This window comes from Globicephala melas, chromosome 8 (assembly GCF_963455315.2).
Source record: "Globicephala melas chromosome 8, mGloMel1.2, whole genome shotgun sequence".
Classification (NCBI taxonomy): Eukaryota; Metazoa; Chordata; class Mammalia; order Artiodactyla; family Delphinidae; genus Globicephala; species Globicephala melas.
Genome location: NC_083321.1, coordinates 22,997,196 through 23,014,845, shown reverse-complemented (window position 1 = coordinate 23,014,845; position 17,650 = coordinate 22,997,196). Strand labels below are relative to the sequence as shown.

The following is a 17,650-nucleotide window of genomic DNA, read 5'->3' as shown; positions in this document are numbered from 1 at the left end:
TCCCTGGTTGGGGAACTAGGATCCCACCTGCCACGAGGCATAGCCAAAAATAAATAAATTAATTAATTAAAAAATAAATAAACCTATCATCTCCATCTTACAGATAGGGAAACTGAGTCATTGAGAGTTCAATAGCTCATCCAAGGTCAGGCAGTAAGTGGCAGAGCCAGTAGGAGAAGGGGGTGTTGGGCCCAAAGCCAAGTCCCAGGAAGAAAAGTCACCCTGGTGTCCAGACTGAGGGATGGAGGAGGCCAAGGCCGGCCTAGAGAGAACAGCTGGAACTATGGAGTAATGCCTGGACTAAGGAGCCAGCCGTGGAAGTTGAAGGGGAAAATGATGGGAGAAACTTGGCGAAGGTAGAATCCCAGGACTCAGGACAGACTAAATGGGCAGGAGCCCTGACACAGGTGCTCCTCTCAGGGAGAAATTCCTAAGTCCCAGCCCTGCTTCTGGGGCCCATTGCAGCCGAAAGATTGGGAACAGCAGTCAAATCCTTGATTCGCCACTAACTCTCTGAATCTCAATTTTCTCATCTGTCACATGGAAATAATAATCAAATCTACTTTGTAGACTGTTTGGAGAATTTAATGAGATTATATACATAAAGCCCTTAGCACAGCGTCTAGCTCATCCTCAATGCTTCATAAATATAAATCCTTGTCTGTATTATCAGTCTGAGACTGACCCCAAGGACATCCCGTGGTATGGGCCTTCTCCCTCACCCTCAGCTTCTCTATACAGGTGAAATTTGTTTAAAACAAGCATCAAAAATAAACTTAAAAGGGGGGAAAATGCCAAAGGGCAGCACACCTAGGGGGTAGAGGGAAGAAGTTAGAAGAGGAGAGGTTTACTTTGTTGCTGGTCAACCAGCTCTAGTCCTTTGGTAATGGGAGTGGGGAGGTGGTGACTTAGTTTCCAAATAACTGTAGGTATTAGAGCCTCTCAGGAATCTGCTTCTCCCATCAGCTGACAATGCTACTTCCTTCTTCCCTTGTCTCCCCTCACCTACACACACAAACACACCCTCCCGGAGTCATACCAAGCAGCCTCTCCCTACAGCGATTTACCCCACTAGGGTGGAGCCCCAGGGGATGAACATGACTGGCAGCTCCCTAAGGAAGTCCCTGGTGCCAGGTCTTTGCTTCTCCAGGCTTAGGGGGCTGGAAACAGGCCCTCACATCTATCTTTGGAATGCCCACAGGAGTAATTGGGCCCTACTAGTTTGTTGTCACTAATTTGGGTTTGCAAACTTCCTAGGGCTATGGAACCTGGAAAGGAATTCTCAGAAAGGAGCAGGACACATTCTTCTGGGGAACTGAAAGCAGTGATCAGATATTACCCTGTTGAACTTGACAATAAACATGGGCTGGTAGAGGAAGAGGGAAGCTATGACTATGATACAAAAAAGGTCAGTAGTTTGTCTGAGTTCACACAACTCTACACAAATTTCCATTTTCCTACCCAAATTTAGCTTCCTCTCTTCCCATTATGGTCAAATCAGTTTTTCATATTGATAGAGTTTAGTATTATTCTAAGTCAGGATTCTTGACCCAGGTTCCATGGGGTCTATTGGGAGGAGAGTTTCACATGGCCTTTGAACCTCTGGAAATGATATGCAAAATTTTGCATGCAGTTTTTGGAGTAAGAGGGAGCCATGGCCTTCTTCAAAATCTCAAAGGGATCTGCCAAGTCCCAACTTTTTAAGAATCCCTGATCATCATAAGTTAACACTGAAAAATTCACCAAGTATCTGTTGGGTTAGGGGAAAGTGGTTTGGGACAGACAATTGTTGAATCTAGGCTATAAGCTGCACAATGGGTATTTGTAGGACCCTCCCTCCCTCTTTTTCTATTTCTGCCTTAAGAGCTCTTGCTCTGAGTCACATTGCCTAGTGTTGAATCCAACTGGACCACTTACTATACATGTACACCTGGGCAGGTTATTTCACCTATGATGGCTATAGTTTTCTCACCTGTTAAGTAGAGAGAATAATGGTACCTGTCCCCATAGGGTTGGAGTAAAGAGCTCAGAACAGTGCCTAAAATATACTAAGTACTCAGGAAACATTAGCTATTTTTATTATGATTCTCTCCCCCTCCTGCCCTCACTTTCTACACCCACTTCTGGGAGGAATCAATCATTACAAAGGCTATGGGTGAAAGAGGCAAAGTGCCATGCTGGGAAGTAGGGAACAATACCTGGAATTAAGAATTATCTACTTATAGGGCTTCCCTGGTGGCGCGGTGGTTGGGAGTCCGCCTGCCGATGCAGGGGACACGGGTTCGTGCCCCGGTCCAGGAAGATCCCACATGCCGCGGAGCGGCTGGGCCCGTGAGCCATGGCCCATGAGCCATGGCCCATGAGCCATGGCCGCTGAGCCTGCGCATCTGGAGACTGTGCTTCGCAACGGGAGACGCCACAACAGTGAGAGGCCCGCATACCGCAAAAAAAAAAAAAAAAAAAAAGAATTATCTACTTATAATCAACACTCAGAAATCAACAATTGGCTGTAGTAGATGGAGTGGGGCCACCCATTTAATTACAAGTCACAATCCCCTCTAATTTTCACATGAAAGGATGAGGCACTCTAAAAAACCTGAACCTTTTTCAATGCCGTGGGAGGCTGATTGCATGTGAATACACAGAAAGAAACCGCAGAGAAGGCTGTCCTGTGAATGCCAACAGCTCCCCAGTCTCCAAACTATACCTTTTTCAGATCAGCACCTGAGCAGCAACCATAGAGAGGGCAAGCCAGAGTAAAGAGCTGGGGTGCTACAGGCCTGCAAGCCTGAGAGAGGCATCCCAGAGCACTGGTCAGTAGTGTGGTCAGTAAGTGTGGTTTTCATCAGCGTACGAAACACAAAGTTCAAGTCAACCAAGGCCAGAGATGGAGAAGGGGAGGTCTGTGGAAAAGACAAAGTGTCCTTCCACCAGAGCCTGCTCTAACTGGCCACACCATGGAAGTCTCCAGCCCTAATGAATCCCGGCTGTTCACCTACACAACGAGCCCCAATGTTCCACCTCCAGGGCTGGCTCAGCTCTGCTCCCTTTCCATTGGGAACCAGGCAAAGGGGTAGGTGAGTCTGTCGTTCTTTCTTTAACCACATTCTTCTTGCTCTATGTCATTCATCATGGAAATTGCTGAAAGTGGGCACACTTCCCTCCTTCATAGTCAAGGTGCTCCTGAATCACTTGGGGAAACCTATTCTTGACTTCTATATGTGTATTTATAAACTTCAAATTAAAGTAAAACGTCTGCCATGCCATGGAACTGCAAAGCTTTACGAAGAACACTGGCAAAAACTGTGACCCCGATCCAAGTGGCTAACTCAACAATTACATGCATTTGAGCCATTTACGATGAGGAAGGGACCAAAAAATAGAATAACTCCAAGGAAAGGCAGCAGGGTACAGTGGCATAAAAAAGGCAACAGGGGGCTTCCCTGGTGGCGCAGTGGTTGGGAGTCCGCCTGCCGATGCAGAGGACACGGGTTCCTGCCCCGGTCTGGGAAGATCCCACATGCCGCGGAGCGGCTGGGCCCGTGAGCCATGGCCGCTGAGCCTGTGCATCCGGAGCCTGTGCTCCGCAACGGGAGAGGCCACAGCAGTGAGAGGCCCGCGTACCGCAAAAAAAAAAAAAAAAAGGGCAACAGGCCCCAGAGTGGATCCAGGCTCTACTACCTAGCGGCTGTATGAACTTGGGTAAGTTCATTGGCCCCTCTGAATCTCAGTGTCCTCATCTATAAAAGGGAGGTAATAGCTACCTTATAATTCTGGTGAGATTAAAATGAGGCTGGCATACATAATGGTAGCTCAGTCAAGGTTGACTGTTGTTATAACTATGCATGAACATCCACTTTTAGAGTTTCATTTCAAAATGAAACTAAGTAGGTACCATTTTCCACAGGTCTGGTGATATAAGTTAGGTTATGTTCCTATATTGATTTGCAGCCAATGCATGTGTGAAGAATATATTGTCTTGTATGTTTATGCTTCCAGTTGGAAGTCTAGGGATAGAGTGTGCATTTGTTCAAAGACAAATCGAGAGGCCTGTCCTGAGTAGACCCAGTCCAAGTGCTGAAGAAAAACTTATTCTGATGTTCGTTAAAGACTCTAAGGAAGATTTTATTTAAGGGACTGCAGCAATGGGTGTCTGCAGGAAGCAGGGGAGATTGGGCTCAACTCTGAATAAAACAAGCAAAAGTGAGGATTTATCACCAAGGAGCAGGGTGCGGGGTCAGTGGATGGAAAAGTACTAAGAGGAAACATTAGGAATAAGGGGGGATACTGGCTAATCTGATTTAACAGGATTCTTCCTGAAAGCACGTCAGAGTGATCAGATATCAGCCAGGAGATGGTGGGGGATGAGGAACTGAATCAGACATCAAGGGTGATCAGATATCAGTGACGGGAGGTTCTCACTAAACTGACTTGGCAGGATTCTTTCTCTTGAGGACAAGCCTCAAGGAGGGGCCTAGTCAAGAAAAGGCTTACACAAGACTGACTACAGCTTGCTTAAGGAGCAAGTCTTTGTCACACAGGACCCACAAAATCCCCTGAAAGGCCCTTGCTTTGAATGTCTGGTTCAATCTTGCCACATTGTTCACTGGGATAAATAGGATTTGCATATAAAGTAACCTGTCTCCTTCCATGGAAGGAAGGAAAGGAGAAAGCACAAATACCAGGTGAAAAATCACCCATTCACTTATTCAGCACACCGTATTGCACGTCTGCTATGTGCCAGACATCATCTCCGGTCCTTGGAGGATAGCCGTGAACAAAACCTGTGTGGTCCCTCACCTTGCAGATTCGCAGACCAGACAGCAATGAGACATTGGGCAACTGTGATGAGCAGCATGACTGAAGTTGGAACATTCCAAAAGCATGTGACCGGGAGATCCAGTCTGGTCTGAAGGTCAGAAAAATTTCCCTGAGAACATGACACTGAACTTCAGACCTAAAGAAACACAGAGGGAAGGGAGAGTAGAGGACAAGAGATGACGAAGCCCAGGTAATAAGGAAGCTAGAGGTGCAGGCAGGCCTTCAAAACCATGAACTTGATTCTGAGGGTCACTGAAAACAACTTGAAGGCCAGTGACTGGATCATACTTGTGCCCCAGACTCAGCTCTCTGCACCTACATCCAGCATGCAACAGGTTGGAGAGAAGTGGCTTGATCTGAGAGGCACCAAGGAGGTAAAAAGGATGGGATCAGTGATTATGGTGTATATTGAGGAGAAAAGTGAGGGAGCAAAGACCACTCCCAGTTGATAACTGCGTAGATGTGGGTGGGTGTATGGTGGTGCGCTGTGTAGGACTCTCTCTCTCTCTCTCTCTCTCTCTCTCTCTCTCTCTCAGATCATTCACTCTGGGAGAAGTCAACTATGGAGAGTCTCACACAGAAAGGAACCGAAGCTTCCTGACAACAGTCCCATGAAGGATCTTGGGAGCCAGTTCTCCAGCCCTTCCGATGGCTGCAGCCCCAGCCAGCAACTTGCCTGTGACCTCACAAGAGTCCCCTTAGCCAGAGCCACCCAGCTAAGCTGCTCCCAGATCCCTGACCCTCAGAAACTAGGCAAGATAATAAATTGTGTTGTTCTGCACTGCTAAATTTGTTACACGGCAATAAATTACTACCACAAAAGATTTCTGAATTGGGCAACCTGGGGTAGAGGAGAAACAAAAACTGTCTATATACTTGGTAAACCTGCAGCCAAATGAAAACTTCTGGGCAGCCACAGCTTAAGGACTCAACAGTGAGAAATCTTAATACAATGAGCCTATCACAGGGAAGAAGCTTTCAGTTGTGCATAACAACAAACCCAATTCATGTGGCTTAAACAACAAGGAATTGTATTATCATGTATAACAATACGTCCACAGATAGGACAGCTCCAGAGTTAATTCTGTGGCTCAACAATAGTGTTAAATTCTTAAATAGGTCCAAATTACCAACAGATACATATAGTGTGCACACATTTCTATAAAATCTTGGGACATATAAAAATAGCATGTGTTATACAGATGGCCAACAGCCACATGAAAAGATGCTAAACATCGCTAATTATTAGAGAAATGCAAATCAAAACTACGAGGTATCACTTCATACCTGTCAGAATGGCCATCATAAAAACATCTACAAACAATAAATGCTGGAGAGGGTGTGGAGAAAAGGGAACCCACTTGCACTGTTGGTGGGAATGTAAATTGGTGCAGCCACTATGGAAAACATTATGGAGGTTCCTTAAAAAACTAAAAATAGAGCTACCATATGATCCAGCAATCCCATTCCTGGGCATATATCCACAAAAGATGAAAACTCTCTAATCCGAAAAGATACGTGGACCCCAATGTTCATTGCAGCACTATTTACAATAGCCAAGACATGGAAGCAACCTAAGTGTCCATCAATAGATGAATGGATAAAGAAGATGTGGTACATATATACAATGGAATATTACTCAGCCATAAAAAAGAATGAAATAATGCCATTTGCAGCAACATGGATGGAGATTATCATACCAAGTGAAATAAGTCAGAGAGAGGAAGACAAATATTAAATGATATCACTTACATGTGGAATCTAAAAACTAGTACAAATGAACTTATTTACAAAACAGAAACAGACCCCAGACATAGAAAACAAACTTAAGGTTACCAAAGGGGAAGTGGGGGGAGGGATAAATTAAGAGTATGGGATTAACAGATACATATTACCTATATAAAATAGATAAACAACAAGAATTTACTGTATAGCACAGGGAACTATATTTAATACCTTGTAATAACCTATAATGGAAAAAAATTGAAAAATAGAATGTATATATATGTATTCAGTTATGTATATACATAACCAAATCACTTTGCTATACACCTGAAACTAACACAATATTGTAAATTAACTGTACTTCAGTAAAAAAAAAATAGCATATGTTGTTTGTGAATAGAAACACATATCATTAAACTACTAAAACATAGTTAGAAATGACATACACTACCTTCAAGGCAGGAGTTACCACTGAAAGGGAAGCACGTCACAAAATGTGAGCTATGAAATTTTAGCTAAAAAATAAAACAAATGAAGGAGAAATTGAAGCAACTGAAGGCAAACGTTAACATCTGTCTATCTCTGAGGCTAGTGCATAGGGATCCGTTATTGTCTGGAATTTTTTTGCATGTCTGGATTATTAATAATTATATTTATAGTTCTATAAAATAGCTACAAAAAATGTAAGAAGGGGACACATTGGAAAATATTTTAATGGACAGAGAAGACAAGCATTTATTCTTAAGAAAACCTTTTGAAAGAATGAAATAATGTCATTTGCAGCAACATGGATGGACCTAGAGATTATCATACTACCTGAAGTAAGTCAGAAAGAGAAAGACATACCACATGATATCACTTATATGTGGAATCTAAAATATGACACAAATGAACTTATCTACAAAACAGAAAGACTCACAGACATAGAGAACAGACTTGTGGTTGCCAAGGGGTGGGGGGAGGGATGAATTGGGATTTGGGGATTAGCAGATGCAAACTCATATACAGGATGGATAAACAACAAGGTCCTACTGTATAGTACAGGGAACTGTATTCAATATCCTGTGATAAACTATAATGGAAAAGAGTATAAAAAAGAATGTATATATGTGTATAACCGAATCACTGCTGTACAGCAGAAATTAACACAACACTGCAAATCAACTGTACTTCAATAAAAAAAGAAAAGAAAATATTTTGAGTGTCTCCTACATGTCAAGAACATTCTAGGCTATGGGGAAAGCATGGTGAACAAGAGAGAATGACTTGTTTTCATGGAGCTTGCATGCTACTGGGCAGAGATATATCACAAACAAATAACAAAGAGGAGATCATATGGAAGGGCTCAGTGCTAGAAATGAAACAGAGAAGTATGCTAGGGGTGACGGAGGAAGGTACTTTCGTTTGCAGAATCCAAGCTTCTCTCTGAGAAGCTGACAGTTAAGCTGAATGCATCTGAGGAAAGGGCATCCCAGGCAGAGGGAACAGCTAAGACAAAGGCCCTGAGTTGGGAATGAGCTTAGAGTGCTTGAGGAACACAAAGGAGGCCAGTGTAGCTGGCACACAGCTCTTTAGAAAAGAGGGAACATGAAAGGGGCCAGGAGAACATGCTGGGATGACCAAGTGAATTCACACCACTGTCACACTACCTTCTGGGCATCAGGGAATTCTTTGAAAATTTAGTGAAAAGCTATGGATTCTAGAAACAGACACACATATTGATTTTTGCTTACAGTTTCAGGATATGCGTGGACCCTCTGAAGCCTACCCAGAAATGACCTAATTGCAGCATTTGAACTCAAGCCACATTATTCCCAGTTGGTGAGGGTATGGGCGCCTGGCCATTTCTACCCAATGCAGGACTTCTCCATAGGTAATATTTGCACTAGAGTTCTCTACCACGCTGACCAAGAAATCCTGAATGCCATTCCAGTCTGAGGGTCTCCTACCCCATCCTCCTGTATTTCCCCTGGATTTTCACCATGTCAGACCCGCACAGCAGTTTGAAGGCTCTCCCTGCCTACTCTTGCCTCTCTCCCCTTTATTTTTCACAGGCTCTACAACCAAGAATTCTGTCTTGCACTTCTAACTTAGCCTGGTGTCTGCTTCTTAAAGGGACCAACCAACATAACTGATACTGGGAATAATCAAAAACAAGAGGTGATAAGAGGGAGTTTGCGTTCTAGATCACTTGCCACACAGCTGGCAAGGAAGGCCCCATCCCAAATGGTATCTGAGGTATAGATAATCCTGGCACAAGGTGGCAACCCAACTGCTAAAAATTTCACAGGTGATTCCTTGGAAGGACCTCCTGGTGGAGGGGAATGCCTGGGCTGGTATGAAGATTCAGGTGTTTGCACATTATGGAAGAATAGCACATTTAAGGACAGTAGAAACAGCTGGTTACTAACTGAGTTGATTTGATGCCTACAGAGGGATAATGAGAAACTAAGGGCAATTAACAAATTTAAATACTAAGTGCGAAAGCCAGTGGTCCTCTTTCCTAGTTCCTGCAGTGGGAGAGTGGACTGAGAAGCTGACTCAGGTTCTGATGTTTATAGTCACCAGGGTTCAAAGAGAGTGGAATGCTTTGTCACCGCCACTCTACTATGCAGAGATCAGTGCCCTGCCTGGGAAAACCTGAACTGAACATGAGATTGAGTCATCTGGATGGATGCCCCCAAAGATTGTGGTTCCATTGACTTCCTTGAATCCTCTGAGCCTTCAGAGACGGCTCATCTGTCCCTATTAAGAGCTAGAACTCCTTCCTGTGGGAAGATACAACATGGGCCTCCCCATTGCAAGAAAACAGGTGTCCTCCTCAGGACTTTCTCCCAGACCTGTCCTGGCTGTCAGGCCAGAAAATAGGGTTAAATTCCAGCATATTCCCAGTTTAGAACATAAGGAAAGAGACAAATCCCAATGGAGCTGCAAGAATTAGGTAGCACATACCAGCATGAGCCAGGGGAGTACCCATGGGATTGGATTTTGAGGGTGCTTGATTAAGGAGTACAGGACATAAGAATGGACAAGCAAAAGTTCATGTACTTTGGAGTACTCTTCAGGAACATGGATTTAACGCCTTGGCAAGAACCCTAGGGTATGGGCAAATTTGCTAGTAGGTAACTCTTAAAGACATGGAGAAAAAAACAGCCCATTCTGGGACTTCCCTGGCAGTCCAGTGGGTAACACTCCAAGCTCCAAATGCAGGGGGCCCGGGTTCGATCCCTGGTTGGGGAACTAGATCCTGCATGCATGCCACAACTAAGAGTCCACATGCCACAACTAAGAAGTCCGCATGCTGCAACTAAAAAAAAAAAAGGATCCCGCAAGCTACAATGAAGATCCCACGCGCCACAACTAAGACCCAGTACAGCCGAAATAAATCAAAAATCAAAAAAAAAAAAAAAAAAGCTCATACTGACCAAGTGGTAATGCCTAAGGTACCATGGAAACTAGCGGGATTAAATGGCTCAGGGAACTAGGCATGCTGAATTGGATATATTACATGAGGACAGAAGACACATCAGAAATTTTGTTCCATGGAAGGACCTAGAGAACGTGCTATTCATGAAGGCCATCAAGAACATGCTGATGGGATGAATATTAGCATCACTAAGACATTAAGTGGTGGCTTTCCTCTACAGGCTAGGATTGACTATAGGGAATATGTCACAGAACTTGGCTTACTAATAGCAATGGGAATGATAAGGCCTCAAAGCAAAAGAGTCCAGATGATGGTTATTAATCACCAGAAATGAGGGGGCCCCACAATTACTATCACAACCAACAAGATTGGAGGGTCAGCCAAGGGGGCTTGACCCACAAGGAATTGTGGATATGGTTAGTAGAACATGGGATCCCCTAGGGAAAAAAGGCACAGGCAGACAAAGAGGGTGCTGCTTAAAATATACAATCAAAAAAGGCAAGAATGAATGAGCAGGAGGCTGGAGGTGGTCACCTCAACAGAAGTCATGAACTTTGCTCAATCCCTGGACCTGAGCCCGTTTTCGTCTCCAGCCTCTGTTGGCTACAGAGGTGGACGGGTCCCCAAAAGGAAGTACACAGCAACACCATGGCAAGTATATACTAATGATTCCCTTAATATTTCCCTTAAAATACCTACAACCATTTACTCAGATGACTGGAGCAAGAGAAATACCCATACATTTTGAGGGTTATTGGACAGAGTCTGAGATGATATCAATGTCTGGAGACCTGAAATGTCGTAATGGCCACCTGTTTGAGGTATACGGCAGCAAGTTAATATAGTGAGTTTTGGCCAAAGGCCAACTTACAGTGGGTCCAGTGGGTCCATGGATTACCCATCCAGTGATGATTTTTCTGGTCTCCAAATATATAATTGGGATCAATATACTCAACTCTTAAATTCTTACATGAGATCCTTGGTTTATCATAATAGAAAGCCTGAGTAAAAGCCTCTGAAATTGCCTTCCCCTCTGAAACTTCAGTTCCCCCAAACAGTGAATCAAAAACAATATCACATTCCTGGGGAAGTTGGAGATTAGTGCCACCCGTAAGGATCGTACTGATGCAGTCACGGTGGTCTTCTTCATATCTCCACATCTCAACTTAATTCACCAGTCAGGGCCCTGCAGAAACCAGATGGATACTCTAGAATGACTGTCAATTATCACATACTCAGCTGAGAAGTAGTTCCAATAGTGGCTGTCTTGCCATTCATGGTACCTTTGCCACAGTAGATTATTATGGACTTGGGCAAATGGCATGCAGCCAATGAGTTCTTTTCTATCCCAATCAGAGAAGGGAATCAGGAGCAATTTACATTCACATGGAATGGACAATAATATGTATTTACAGTATTGTCCTAGGTCTATGTTAATTCTTCTGCTGTCACAATACAGTCAGAAGAAATCTGGACCATCTAGATGCACATCCTTCAGAATACCACATTGATCCATTCTATCAATGGCAGAGCCGGGAGAGTAAGAGCTGCAGAGCACACTGGGGGCCTTGGTGAAACAGCTCACTTCAGATGGTGGGAGACAAACCCTAGGAAGATGAAGGGGCATGGCACATTGGTAAAGTTTTCAGGGGTCCAAAGATTATGCTGAGAAATACTGTCCAAAGTAAAAGACAAATTGCTGCATTTTTTATCCCTTAGAATGAGGTATAATGTCTGTCATTCCCTTCTGGGTTGGGCTCTGGAGGCTGCACATCCCACATCTAGCAATACTACTCCAGTGCATATACCGGGAAATCTGAAAGGTAGCCAACTTTGTGTGGGCCTGGAGCAAGAAAGGAATCTGTAGTCAGTTCAGGCTATGGAACAAGTAGCTCTGCCACTTGGAGTATATGATCTGGCAGACAATCTGGTGTCGGAAGTGTCAGTGGTGGGAAAAGATACAGTAAGGATCTTATAACAAACCCCAGTGGGAGAATTACAACAGAGGCTCTGGGGTCTGGATGAAGGCCATGTCAGTTGCAGGATGTGCTTTTTGAGGAATATATCCTAGAGTATTTCTGGGCCTTGGTGGACGTGGGACATTTGACCCTGGAATGTCAAGTAATCATGAGCTGAGTTCTACCAGACCCTCCAAGTCATGAAATCACACAGACCCATAGCAGGCCATTCTAAGATGGAAATGGTACACCCCAAATGGATCCCAAGCAGGACCAGATGGCACAATAAATGTTCATGGGCGTGAACCCCAGACTCCCATGCTACCTTCCATGACTGCCCAGTACCACTCTCTGTTCCCAAAACAACTAGCTGAAGGAGAAAAGTCTCATGGTTGGTTTACAGGTGGGACATCTTGGAATGTGAGTACAAGTTGAAAATGAATGGTGGGTGTCTTCCAGGCATCATGGAGTGGACGCGAATGACAGAGGTGAGGGAAAACCTTTCCAGTGGGTGGAGCTTTGAGTGGTGCACCCAGTCCTCTGCTCTGTGTGGAAGAAAAAGTGGCCAGAAGTGAGAATATATCAAGTCTCATGGACAGTAGCAAATGGCCTCGCGGGCTGATCAGGAGCCTGAAATGAAAAGGACTGAATGATTGGAGGCATGTGGATGGGCACATGGGAGTGAGCACCAAGGATGACTAGAAAATGTGATCACGGTAGAAAGAAAGCATCTACCATGGGAAAGGCATTGAATAGCCAAGTAGACAAAAATGACGTTAGCCGGTATCTGTCATCACCTGACATGATGGGCACATGAGCGTTCAAAGTAGTAGAGATAGAGGTTACAACAGCCTGGACTGCTGCTTACCAAAGCCAATCCAACTACTGCCACCTCTGAATATCCAGCTTGCAGGCAACCAGGCCCAATGCTGAGCCCCTGACATGGCACTATTCTGATCCAGTAGGACTGGGACAGGGACGTGAGATTTTGCATTTCTAACAAGGACTCAAATGATGCCACTGATCCCAACAACGCCATTGACGCTGGTCTGTGCACTGCAATTAGAGAAGTAAGGCTGTAAAAATGCAGAAACTACCACCTCTAAGGTCACAGGCTAGACTATTGAGAGAGGAAAAGTTCTTCCAGCAGGCTCTAAAGGAGAGTCATGAAGGTTCTAGCAAGGACTACTTCCCCTTAAGCAGGAACAGCAGCAGGGAACTCCTGACCCATGAAAGCGGGCACCAAGGACTTAGCTTGACTTGACTGAGAGGGTTTTCAAACCATGTTCCCTGGGAATGAAGGGGTTACTCTCTGCTAAGCAGCTTGGAGATGAGCAGCGCGACTTGCGTTGCATCTGGAGGGATTTAAGACTCGTAACAAAGTCTTCTGTTCCCTCTGCACTGCTGGCTTGACCATGGGCCTTAAACTTTCAATCTTGAGTTTCTATGAACTGCAACAGAGCTGTCATCAGGGAAAGCATGCTATTCTCCAAAGGATTTAGAGGGTGGGAGGGATCTGGTGGGGGCCCCCCATTAATCCAAGTCGGCGCATGCCCCTCTTGGGCTCTGCAAACCTGCTTTACCCCCTTCTCCTTCACAGCGGGGCTCCCAGCCATAAGTCAGGCTGGACCAGAGCTGCACTGACACCGGGATCCTCATGAATGACCCTCTGGTGGATTGGGCCCGCTTATCTGTGATTTGGCTCCGGACCCATTTTTTTCCTATCATATGTCATTGGAAAATTGATCTCCTTTAAGATTTGTGTTTCCAATTGTGTTTCTGGGCAGGTGACCAGTGGAATGCAGCCAAGGAAGTGTAGACAGTTAATGAAATCTAACAGGGTGCACACTTTCGGTGACCTGTCATGTCTCCATCAAGCCTGTCTCTCATATTTCCTCCACTGAGCTCTCCCTCCTGGGTACAACCTGGGTCTGTTCTCCATCACCACAGCAAGAGCCTCAGGGAAACACAGGTGTCTGCAGTCATTAGAAATTCAAATCCACCTGCTGCACCACGTGCAAGAAGGGCAACTCGGGGTCAGGGAGGATGTGATAGGTGAGGGGTGGCTGTCTGGCCATGACTCCAGAGGGACCCATAAATCATGCCAGTTTCCAGAGGCAAGGAGCTCTAATACGGGTCAGGTGAGAGGCCCACCTGCGGCCAGGTGGCTGGATGCTTTTAAACAGTGACCCCAGAAGGTCTTCAAAGTGGGCGTCTGTCATTCCTCACACCCTGGAAGCAATTTATGGCCCATGTCTGCTCTTTCTCTGTGTGTCTCAGTACATCTCCCCCTCCTCTGCTCTCTGCCTCTCCCTGCTCTCATTCTCTATTCCCTCTTTCTTTTGCTTTCCTCTCTCCTCTCCTCTCCCTCTCTCTTTGCAGTGAAGCAAGGCTCAAGAACCTAAGCATGAGGTCTGGCTAGGGCACCACTCAAGTAGGGCAAGGGGATTTTCCAGCACATGACTGATGCACAGCAGACCACTTGAAACCTGCCTGGAGGGAGCATGGGAAATGGGCTCAGGGCCCAGTTAAAACGAGAAGTGGCCCATTTTTTGTCATGGTCCTTCGTTTCCACCCATTCCCCATTTTAGCATCTGCTCACCTCTCTTGCATCTCTGTGGACCTCCCCTCCCAGGCCTCACCCAGGCCTGCCAGCTCTGCTGTTCCCTTCTCCAACTCCTCCCATGCTTACTCATGGCGTCCAACTCTCCCAGTAAAGCATCTTTGCTAAGCACAAGCCTTCAAACCAAAGGAATGACCTTGAAGGAGGGCATTTCTGAGTCCAGGGTGTACCGTCAGGGGAGACATTTTGGGCATGCTGGCTTTCTTCTGTCCCTCCAGCCACACGACATGGAGCCACCCAACCTAAGGCCTGCTTGTCTCTTAGCATCAGTCCACTCCCAAGTCTCAGTGTCTTAGGGAACTATCAGTGATCTACCTAGTTCCTCCAAACTCCCACTGGCTCTTTCTTCCATAAGATCTTAGAGCTCATCAGCCCCCATGAGATCTCAGCCTCTTGTGTCCTGGTGTCCCCTGGGGGTGTCTCCCTGGTGGTCACAAATCAGTCAGCTACCGCAGACACAACACATCCAGTTGCAGCCACTGGGTTTTTCTCTTCCCCACCTATGCTGCCTGCATCTAGAGCCCCCTGAGAGCTCACCATGTAGCCTCTGAACACTGCTGACACTAGTTCAATGCCAATGTCCACACAAAGGTGCTACCTGCCACTACCCCAAGCTGCTGGGCTTCCAAGTTCAGTCCACTCCGAAGTGAGGCTATGACCCCCCTCCTCACTCAGAGTCACACAGGGTCACCCAGACCTCCAAAAGGCCCTGCTTGTGCCCTCGAGGGTCATGGAGTCTGTTGTATAATACAAACAGTTCCTCTTTCTTTCCCTTAGGAGCCTCCTTTCCACAGGAGTAAGACACAGGCCATGTCTGATTCATCCCCCTTCCTTCCCAGTGAGGGGTGGGAAAGCCTTCCTGCAAATCACCTCCAAGTGGTCCTCCCACCACTTCTACAGACATATTTGAATTCCATTTTAGGCTCAGCTCAGATATCCCTACTTCCCCCACCAGCACGCGCGTGCACACACACACGCATAGATGATTCTGTAATTTCCGTTTACATCATCCTAGCAAATAAATCAAAGGAGTGAGTGTGTGTGTATGTGTGTGTATGTGTGTGTGTGTGAGTTGAGTGAAAAAAAAGCAGAGGACTAAGAGCTCTGCTCCAAGTGGCTCACCCAGTATGCCAAACCACCGTACTCGGGAAAAATAGAGAATTCTTTTCTGCAACTCTTCCCTGCAATGGATTCTAGCAGTAGGGCTTGATGTCCAAAGAAAACCTGTAACAAACAGTGTTGCTGGTAACTTTTAAAACTCTGTACTTCCTGACAAATAGGAATCAAATTGATAAGGGAATAAAATAACATACTTTAATGAAAGTGCTTTCTTGTGGTTAACGTAGGGGACATGGAAGCAAAAGTATAGGCTAGATGCTTAGTCTGGAAAATCAGTGTGATTCTATTTTTAGAACTAATGAAAAGAGCCTTGTATAAGGACAGGGGACAATAATGGTCATTTTTCTCCCCCTAGGAATAGGGATTAAAAAGTGGTTATGGGGCTTCCCTGGTGGCGCAGTGGTTGAGAGTCCGCCTGCCGATGCAGGGGACACGGGTTCGTGCCCCGGTCCGGGAAGATCCCACATGCCGCGGAGCGGCTGGGCCCGTGAGCCATGGCCGCTGAGCCTGCGCGTCCAGAGCCTGTGCTCCGCAACGGGAGAGGCCACAACAGTGAGACGCCCGCGTATAGCAAAAAAAAAAAAGTGGTTATGAAGAGTATGACCCCAGCATTCCGAGTGAAGAAACCTGGAATCTGGGTCTGACTTTATGATCTGTGCTCCCTGCTGGTGACCCAGAGAGCACAAGTCAGACCATACATTCCTGTATGAATTAATGATTAATCAATTAGTCGATGACTCAGGTATTAGCAATATAGTGCACGGGACCAGAAGACCAGACCTAGTCTAGGGGATCAGGGACGGCTTCCTGGGGGATGCGTTGGTGGAGCTGAGCTTTAAAGGATGAAGAGGTAGTGATGACACAGAGTGATACATTAACATTCCAGGTGAGGGAGCAACACTTGCAAAGGCAGACTGGGATGGAACATGTTACATGCAAGGAACTGAAAAAAGAGCAGAGTGAAATGCAGCCCAGAGAGTATCAAGGAGTGGAGGCTGGTGAGGCAAGCTGGTCCCTGTGGACCATGTTAAGGGCTTTTGTCCTTAAGGCTTATACAGTAGCCAGTCTTAAGTAGTAGCCAGTTTCCAAGATGGTGCCCAATGACCTCCACCAGCTGGCAGGCATGCCCTTGTGTAGTCCAATGACAATCTCATCCTTCCATGCTTCTGAAATTTATGAAAAAGTTGGTTTGGTCTAGAAATAACTGCTACAAAAGGCAAAGCAGAGGTGACGTGTTCTTCTGTCATCACTTTGATGACTCCCCACGCCATCCCCATCAGCATCCTCTAGAAAATCATCCCAGCCAGATAATTCTGTTAAAATGGCCTTATCCACTTTCGGGGCACAAGTTTTGAATTTCCAACCCGCGGACCTAGAAGTCTGGGGACGAGGGCCATAAATGCTGGTGGGATTTGGTGTTGGTGGTGGAGGCCAAACAGCAGCCACACGAGTGCCTTCTACATCATTCATTTCCTGACACAGGCCTGAAAATACAGCCCCTGAGAGTCTCTCCAGACTCAGTGGAATTTGAGGCCTTTGTTCCCATGTATGGAAACACATCAACCTGCCGACTCTGGTAACAGGGTCTACGATGATGTTCTTGGCTTTCAATGGTGGTTTTAGCACAAGCACCACTGAGGGCTTCTTTATTTTTTAGTTTTTAAATCTCATTTTTCAGAGCAGATAAATCAACTGTAAAAGTATGTTATAAAAACCAACGTGGCAAGCAAGGTCTCCTGGAGAGGGCAGAGGTTGCTTTATTTTCCATTATCTCAGTGTAAAACAAATAGATTTATCCTTTTAAGATGTTCTTGTAAGGTCATCAGGATCACAGTGATTTAAAGCATGCCCCTTGGCCGACTCAAGTCCAGAGCATGATCTAATCAGGCCTGGAATTTCAAAGAAGAAAAGAGAAAAAAACAAAACAAAACTGGCCAAGAAATGAGGGTTTCAAAGTTATCTCAGTACAAGGAAGTT

At 45.6% G+C, this 17,650-nt stretch overlaps 1 protein-coding gene across 1 annotated transcript in view; it reads right to left on the bottom strand.

Moving 5' to 3' along the window:
• PAMR1 (peptidase domain containing associated with muscle regeneration 1) overlaps positions 1-17,650 on the bottom strand; it is a 168,957-nt gene that overhangs the window by 75,095 nt on the left and 76,212 nt on the right. The gene's annotated exons all lie outside the window — the stretch shown is intronic.